Source organism: Athene noctua, chromosome 17, assembly GCF_965140245.1.
Source record: "Athene noctua chromosome 17, bAthNoc1.hap1.1, whole genome shotgun sequence".
In the NCBI taxonomy this organism is placed as follows: domain Eukaryota; kingdom Metazoa; phylum Chordata; class Aves; order Strigiformes; family Strigidae; genus Athene; species Athene noctua.
In genome coordinates, this window is record NC_134053.1 from 6,862,543 (window position 1) to 6,870,720 (window position 8,178).

Sequence of the window (8,178 nt, forward strand, 5' to 3'; positions counted from 1 at the left end):
TGCAATAGGTCCCTGAAAATGAAATGGCAACACTTCAGCTTCTTATATACATTTAATGTGTCATGTAGCCACCTTAGTATGTCTACAAAATACACGTACTTTAACCCCATGAAAGGACAATCAGGAGCAGAGTCATACCTCAGAGACATTCCAAAAACGTTCATGGATTTCTACTGCAGACAGAGAGTTGTTATCAACCTAATCATTAGCAGAGAGAAGCATCCCAGATACAATGCATAAATGGCTCCTGTTGAATGCCTGCAGCACTGATATCTTTTTAGGAATGGAGTTTCTAAAGCCTAGCTTCTCACTAAGCAGAATCCTTCTAGTAGAAAAAGAATGGGAAGGATTCCTTTGAGAGAGGAGCAACTGTTTGTGACAACCTTCTCAACCTCAAAAACACACATGCTGGAAACTCCCCTTCTTTTTCCTTTGATGGGGAACAAACATGTCTCATTCCATTCTTTTCTTGGTGTTGTTCCTTTTAAAGTGACAAATGAATAAATAAACAACATCTGGGTTGCAGAGTAGCCATCTGGGAAAGTCTTGGAAGTGAAGTGTAGAAGTGCCCCCAGAGAACGTTCAAGAGACAGAGCAGAGAAATTTGAATTGGAAGAAACTGCGGGTGCACTCACTGAATAAAGGGGGAACTGCTTATCCACATGTAGGCAGCGAGGAGCCCATCACTCACACCACTCCAGAGCCACCCCGGGCTGGCAGAGAAAGGCAGGTACAGGACGGATGGGTCTCCAGTAGCGTGACTGGTAAAAAACACACCTTAACTCAGGCACACCGTCCCCCTGCTAGGGACTCTCTGCCAATTATTTTTGAATACAGCTCAGCTTTAGACACACATTAAAGGTTTTTATACAAGAGCTTTGAACAGCAATTCATTATGTGGTTTATTAGACCTGAAGTGCAGTTTCACGGTCAAATTGATTTAATGCTGATCTTGCCTTTTTCTTCCCCATCTGCAAGCTTGCATGCTCTCCCTCTTGTGCTGGCACCAGCATGGCATATTGGGCCCTGCAGCCAGCTTAATCAAGAAGTTGATTAAGCTGAATATTAATCATTTTTTGATTTGGGGCCAGATCAGTTTCCTGGACTAGCTGGTTGCTTGACTGCACAAAAACTAGTTTTGGGAGAAGGGAGAGGATTAGGTTGTGGTGCAGGCTCACTCCGCCCTTCTCAGCTGCACTGCAGCCCTCTTGGAAAGCACACGTGTGAGTGTAATGTTCACCAGGAAAGCCTCTTACATCTCCCTCCCTCTCTGACTCTTTTTAAGGCCCAGGCAATGCTGCCTTTGCTTTATATCTCTATTTGAAAGCTTTACCACTGAATTAAACTGTGAATTCATATGGGGAAGGAGAGGAGAACGAACCTTAGCATGCAAGTGATTAGAACAATCACTTAAATCCATTTTAAAAACCCCCACGGTTTATCTGCTTATTTTATTAGATCATCAATTCACAAATACTTTTAACAAAAATTGAGATGGGTTCTGAATCATGATTCATTATAAAACCTACAGGAATCTTTCAGCCATAACTATAAATCAAATTGAGATGTAGGCAGGAAAATAATATTTAGAAGTTGAACTCTTTGACAGGAATTTCATTTGGATAATTTGGTGTAAATATTAATTTCAAGCATCAGAACCTCTTCTTGTACTTGTTTTCAGCTACTGTGAGGAGGTAGGTAACAGGCTAAATTCTTCCCCAACTGCTATCTGCTTCTCTGTTCCAAATATCTGAATTACAGGATCTGTTTCCCTCCCAGCTGCACCATAATAATGATTGTGATGGTAATAGGATTATCTAGTGTTAAATTCATTCAAGCTGTTTAATGACTTAAGAACTTCCTCGAGGCTTTTAGTTTTTTAGCCAAGAAAGTGGGTTTCTTAAATTATGCTAAAATAATAATAAAAAACCCCCTCTCACCAAATGTTCATGGTTTTAAGATATAAAGAAGATTTTCCTTTTTGATGCAAACATATCCTTTCAATATTGTGAAAAAGGCCTTCAGTATGTGTGCATAAGAATTATATTAACTGGGAGGAGTGGATAGTAAAACAATGCATCATTCATTGTCCCAGTTGAATGGTGGATTCAGGAAAGGAAATATCATTTGAGTGTAAAATACAAAAAAAAAAGGCTGGTTCTACAAGCGTATGCCTAGATCTGAGTTCCTCACGGCAAGACCCACATCTGCCCTCCGTACTGCAACAAGGGTGACATTGCCCCGAGTCTGTGACCGGGTCTCCCGGCTGCCACCGTCCCACACCAACAGGGAGAGGGAAGGACGTCCCCGCTGCTCTGCCCTTGCACATTCACCCACATCAACACCGAGTCAACAAAAAGGTCAGCCTGGAACATTTTTCTTGGCAACAGCCACCCTTTTGATTACGGTGCTTCAGTGGTTTGAGGCTCATTTAAATTTTAACTGGCATCATCCCTTGACCTGTGCTGTGAAGCAGTCCCACAAGCGATGCTCCCGCGTAACTCAGGGTGACAGAGAGCAACAGGCAGCCGGAGCTGCTCCCTATGAGCTCAGTTCAAACCCAGCTGCAGTGTGAAACTGTGTCACTACCAAAGTGCTTTATACCCACTTTGCTTTGACATAGGCCTTTGGGGATTGAAAATTCCTCCAGTCTTAACAAAAAAAAAAAAAAAGTTATCATCAAATTAGGAGGCTTTTCTCCCATTCTATCCTGCACTTAATGTACAGAATTTTGCAGAGCAGACATAAAACTCATGTAGAATTAGTACTTAGTTACATATTAGAACTGGTTAGAATAAAGAATATAACCTATCAATAGAAGTTTTATTGATCACATTTCATTCTCATGGGTAAATGCTCATGAAGATGGTCAGTCAAACCACGACTGCAGCTTTTCCTTCTTGAAGATATCTTTATAATGCTCTAAAAATCTTCAATTAAAGGAAATGGCCTAAAAAGCCCTAAATAATATAATAAACTACAAAGTCTCCACTGTGTTTAGATGGAAGGACTGTATAACATCTAGCGTCCTGGAAAGAGGTGTGCTGCAACTGTGATTTTTATGAGCATTTAAATGGCCTACAACAGGTATCTGGCCTTATATCAGCTGCTATAATGAATATTTTAAAGTTAATGTTGGTCTGGGCACCTTTCTGGCAGCCTTTCCTTTTGTCCACTGAAGGAAGTAAATACATTAGAGACAGCCACAACATTTTTACAACTTTGCTATATTTGTACCACATCCCCACCCCTTGTTCTGATATCTTAACAGGTGTAATTCTACTTCTACTGAACTGGGTGATATAAATTTCTACTGACTGATCTTTAATGACCATAACAACATGCACTGTAACATTTTCCACTGTTGCTTCTTCTAAGTCAAACTATGACATGTCACAGATTCTGTTAAACTTAAGCTTATTGTTTAAAAACCACTCACTTGTATATACTTGGGAAAGTAATAAGGTAAATCCTGTGCAGGCAATATCTCTCTGAAGGGTAAGACCAAATTTCAAGAGAGGCAACATTTCAGTTTTACAGTGGGATATACACTATTTGTCTGAGCAGATATGTAATATTTTACAGCTTAGGCAAAAAAAAAAAAAATACAGCTAGACTCACCTGGAGACAATGATATTTTCCCACAAAGCTGGTAGCAATAAACAAGCTTCCATGGCTTATTGTTCACGTAGCAAAGTTTCAGCATTGTAGCCTGATGAAAAACCAGAACAAGGCTGTCCTGAGTCCATATGAAAAGCAACATATTGATGCCAGTTTTGTTTCACTTTTTTGCCTTGTTTACCAAATTGCGCACTCTGGTTTCATAGCTCATTATAGATACGTATTATAGATATATATACACGCATCAGATAGATGGAATACAGATTTCACTTCCTTGTTGATGTGACTGCATTGTAGCACCTAGCTACTTAATCAAAATGCTGCCAAACTCTTAACTGGTCTCCATCATAAAAGATGAAATTTAAAGGAGTGACATTTCTACATTCAAAAATTGGATACTAAGGTAATAACATTGTTACTGTGAAGAGTTGGAAAAGGCAAATTTACAGAGTTTTTTGCTCATGGGCATAGAGAATATGCCATTGCACCTTTGTCATTGCTATTAAGTATAACCTTGACTAATCCAGCATAGCACAAACTCTTCCTTCATCCCCTCCTTGCCAGCCCATGGCCAAATAATTCACTGAGCTTTTATGTGGCTCCTTCATAGAAAGATCAGTTGTTTCTCTTCATTTAAATGGTAAGCTCAATTCTTGCTGTTCAAAAATCAGGTTACACTGTTACATGCAGGCTGCATCATGTTAGTAGACAAAAGTGCCCTGCTAGTCCAAGAAAGGAACTCCTATTGTTATGCCTCTTGCATCTCCTAGGTGAAAAGATGGTTTAATAATCAGAAACCCACCCAGCAAGTTACATTCAATAAGAACCTGTGCTCAGCTGGAACTGGTGCATCAGCTCAGTCCTGGGTTACCTGTTAATTTATCTATTTACCAAACTTAAAAGCTGGGCCAGAATCCAATCCCTTACAAGTACATTTGCAGTTACTTACAGTCTTCCTGCACTGTCATCCATGCAGAGCACAGCCTGAAATACTCTCATTATAACTTAATCTAAACCAACTAGGTTTATAATTTATTGTTATTTCTGGTTTGCAGAAAAAAAAAAAAAAAAAAAAAACAACTCACAAAGTAGAATGCACCACTACAAGCACGTATCTATTCCAACATCACTTCATGGACTCTTAAACACTTCAACACTTCTGACTTCAGTTTCATATCTGGAGAGTGCCTGCTTACATTTCAGCAAACCTATCCATTATTAAGTCTAACTATCAACTATGAATTTATTTACTTCAATCAGATCTTGTATAATATGCAGACTGGCATTAAAAGACAGCAAATGCATTTTTTTGGAATTTCAGTTACAGGTTGATTGGAACAAAGACCATGAAAGAGAATGAGACTTTTGGCATGTTATTTTTACTGCTCCTGAGAAAGTAGGACTTTGTAATTCATTACAAACTGAAAAGCTAGTTTTGCTTTGATTAGCTGTGCCTCAGAGTTTCCTGATCGCTGTCAGCAAGTGCTAAAAAGTTGAAAGGGAGGAAATATTGTAAAATGCCACTAGAAGGTAGTGCAGTCTAAGATTGAATACAAGGACTCTTGGGCTCAATTCCAGCCTCTAGAAATTTGCTGGGGATGAAATTCATTTATGTGCAGACAGCTGTCAAGAAGCATACACACCTTTTAGACTCCCACATAAATGAAAAAAAAAAAAAAAGTTACATGATGTATTGGCAAACTGCACTCTATACAGAGGGCAAAACTTAGCCTGGGGTATTGATTGCCCGTGTTTCTGCTCCCCTTGCCCTAGTGTAAACATCACATCAAGATAACCCAACACTTCTGTGAGATACATTAGCATGGATTTGGAGATCATTGAAGAGGATCAGTGAGCATGCAACCAAAAGTAATGTAGTGACACTATGAAAAAGACAGAAATCTTCAGGCTGAATTCCAGGAAAAATTATCTAAGGTCTGTACGACTATGAAATAAACTCCTGGAGAAACCATTGGGAAGTCTCCATCAACACTTAATTAACAGGACAAAGCAACAGGAAAAAAAAAAAAATCACTAAGAATAACACTTTGTGCAGAAAAGAATAAATAATTTGATTCAATTCATTTTTCCCTATCTGCTCTATGTTTGACAGAGCCAGTAGGCTGAGCTTTGAGGTATTTCTCCCCATGCCTGTTAGGTAGCACCTGGAAGGAGAGACACATCTGGAAAACTCTGCCTAATTAACCTTAAATTTCCGGGAGCAATCAAGGGAGAAGCGACCAAAGCCTGATGGGGAAAAATGACCCGTTGCCAGGCAGGCACCTATGCAGAGCAGGCTGCTGTGGGCACTGCGGCACGACACGGCCTTCCCGGGGCAGCCAACAGCACAGGGAGCAAGCTCTGGTGAGCAAGAGGTTGCCTGCAAATCCCAGGCTGGGGAGTGAAGAAAGGAAGGACGAAGCATTTCTTTAATTTATTTAATTTATAAAGTCCAAATGTAAGTTTCCAGGCATACATGCATAGTCATAGCAACTCTTTAAAGACAACATGATAATGCAAATACTCTTAAATATTACTAATCCATGACTGCATGCACCTAGTAACATCAGCTAGGCAGAGAAAACCAAGTCTCTTCCTCCCTAGCAGATGTCCTTGAAATTTCCTCAAATGCTTAAACTTCGTTCTAATGGTTTACCTTATCAACCCTGTCTCACAGAGCAAAGAAATGCATTTTTCAAAGATTATTGACGTGCTGTAGAATAGAAATCTAAAGGGGATACTGTCAAATTCATATGGTTAGAAATAAATAGGGTAATCTTCATAGTGCTGAAGTCACTAAAACAGATGTGATACTTTTATCTGTGGCCACATATATATACAGTTTATCAGTGCAATTACAGGTAGGGAAGATTATATTTATCTTTGCTTTCCTATGAAATAGAAAAGGAAATTATTTGTCTTCTAAAAGACTTGAATTGAGTGGAAATTTAAGACCTACCTGTTGCGATAAATAAACTATTTTTTTCACTGAACTATCAAGAGAGGAATGGTAAACAAACAACTACAAATTATACCATTAAGCTATGCAAATGAAATGAATTTAAAAACAAATAAACCCAAACATATTTAGGTGTTAATATCTTTTTAATACAGATGATAAAAATGAACATATTTCTAGTGCTTAGTGAAGTATACAGCCATTGCCTTCTCCAATATTCTGCTAACATAAATGGCTTACAACTGTGCCAAGGCAAGAAAGAAAACTTGTCCCTTACCAACCAGCCAAAATCTGCAGTTGGCCAGTAGCAATTTCGATACTGCAAGCTTGTTTTAGCCACTATCTTGAGAGCACTTCTCATTCCAGAAGAGCCATCTGTCAGTGTAACCTGCCTACCTCTATAGCCAAACAGGCTACATAATCTTCTCTTCTTTTAGAGGTCAGCATAAAACTTGCTGATAGCTGTTAGGGAAAATGTTGCATTCCCAGTTGACTGCACATCAAAATATTTGATGTTAAGGTCTACTCCTTTGAGCAGGTGCCTCTTCTTTCATCAGAAGAGCCTGCAGATTTGCTGCTTTCTACTGACCTGTGTCTCCTTTGCCATAATGTGTCTACACTCCTCTTTACGATCATTCTTCTCCGTGTTATTTTCAGATTACATTATCTGCATTTCTTCCCCTCTTCCAAGTGGTTATATGTGGATAAAACTTACACATGAGAAACTATACCACCAAGGCACTGTGAGATTCTTCTTTCTGATAATGATAGCATAATCGGAGAGCAGAAATCTCAGAGGAAGATAAGAAAGAGAAATTATTCTTTGTGACTGATGGACTAGTAATCTTCCTGTGTCTATATGTAGTGGCAGCTAATAGGATCAAACAGATCTACCAGGTTCTTTGGTTTATTCCCTGAAGAATTAATGGCAATTATCAGATGAAAGTTGCTCACCAGCTCTTGCAAATGTGCATTTAGTCACGCAACTTAATGCCAAAACAAATACCATTACTGCTTGATTAAACCAAGCAAAACCAACACTGAGATTTTTACATCTGACTTCACCAGATAACAAAAGCTCACAAACCTGTTAAGAAAACCATGTGAAAGAGAAATTCTTTCAAGGATCTATGGGAAAAATAGTGACAAATACTAGATGTCTACATTGGAAATATTTCAGCAGGGATGCCGATATCAGAAGTCTTGGTAGCTGTGTGGCATCCACTTTGCCATCATTCAAAGGTAAACAGAGCAGGCGGTCAGACCGATCGGTCACTTCCTCAAACTTTCAAGAATCTGCTCATATGAACTACACAAGCACTGCCCATACGTTTTTAGATATCCTTTCAACTCCTTTAATAATGGAAGTGACATTTTTAATTTATGGCATGGTTTTATAAAGCGTGTTATTCAAAAAGGTTTTAGAAGTGCTTTAAATAGCTTTTATCAAAGAATTTCTAGCCTAATAAAAAGACCTAAGAGCCACAAGCATCTTGGTGTAAACACTTTTCACCTTCCCCTGCTTGCATTAAGAGTCATGTAAGGCTTCATGAGGTTTTTTTGGTGTGTCACGCTGCAAAACCTCAGCACACAAGTAA

The 8,178-nt window shown here is 39.0% G+C and overlaps 1 long non-coding RNA gene across 3 annotated transcripts in view; it reads right to left on the minus strand.

Annotated features, from left to right (window-relative positions):
* The window catches only part of LOC141967514 (uncharacterized), a 118,005-nt gene extending 110,614 nt beyond the window's left edge, over positions 1 to 7,391 (minus strand). For all 3 annotated transcript variants that reach the window (XR_012634706.1, XR_012634707.1, XR_012634708.1), the window contains exons 1-2: positions 7,170 to 7,391; positions 3,622 to 3,712 (exon numbers count right to left, since the gene is read on the minus strand). This is a non-coding gene — a long non-coding RNA (uncharacterized LOC141967514). The remainder of the gene's footprint in view (positions 1 to 3,621; positions 3,713 to 7,169) is intronic.
* Positions 7,392 to 8,178: the final 787 nt, after the last annotated feature.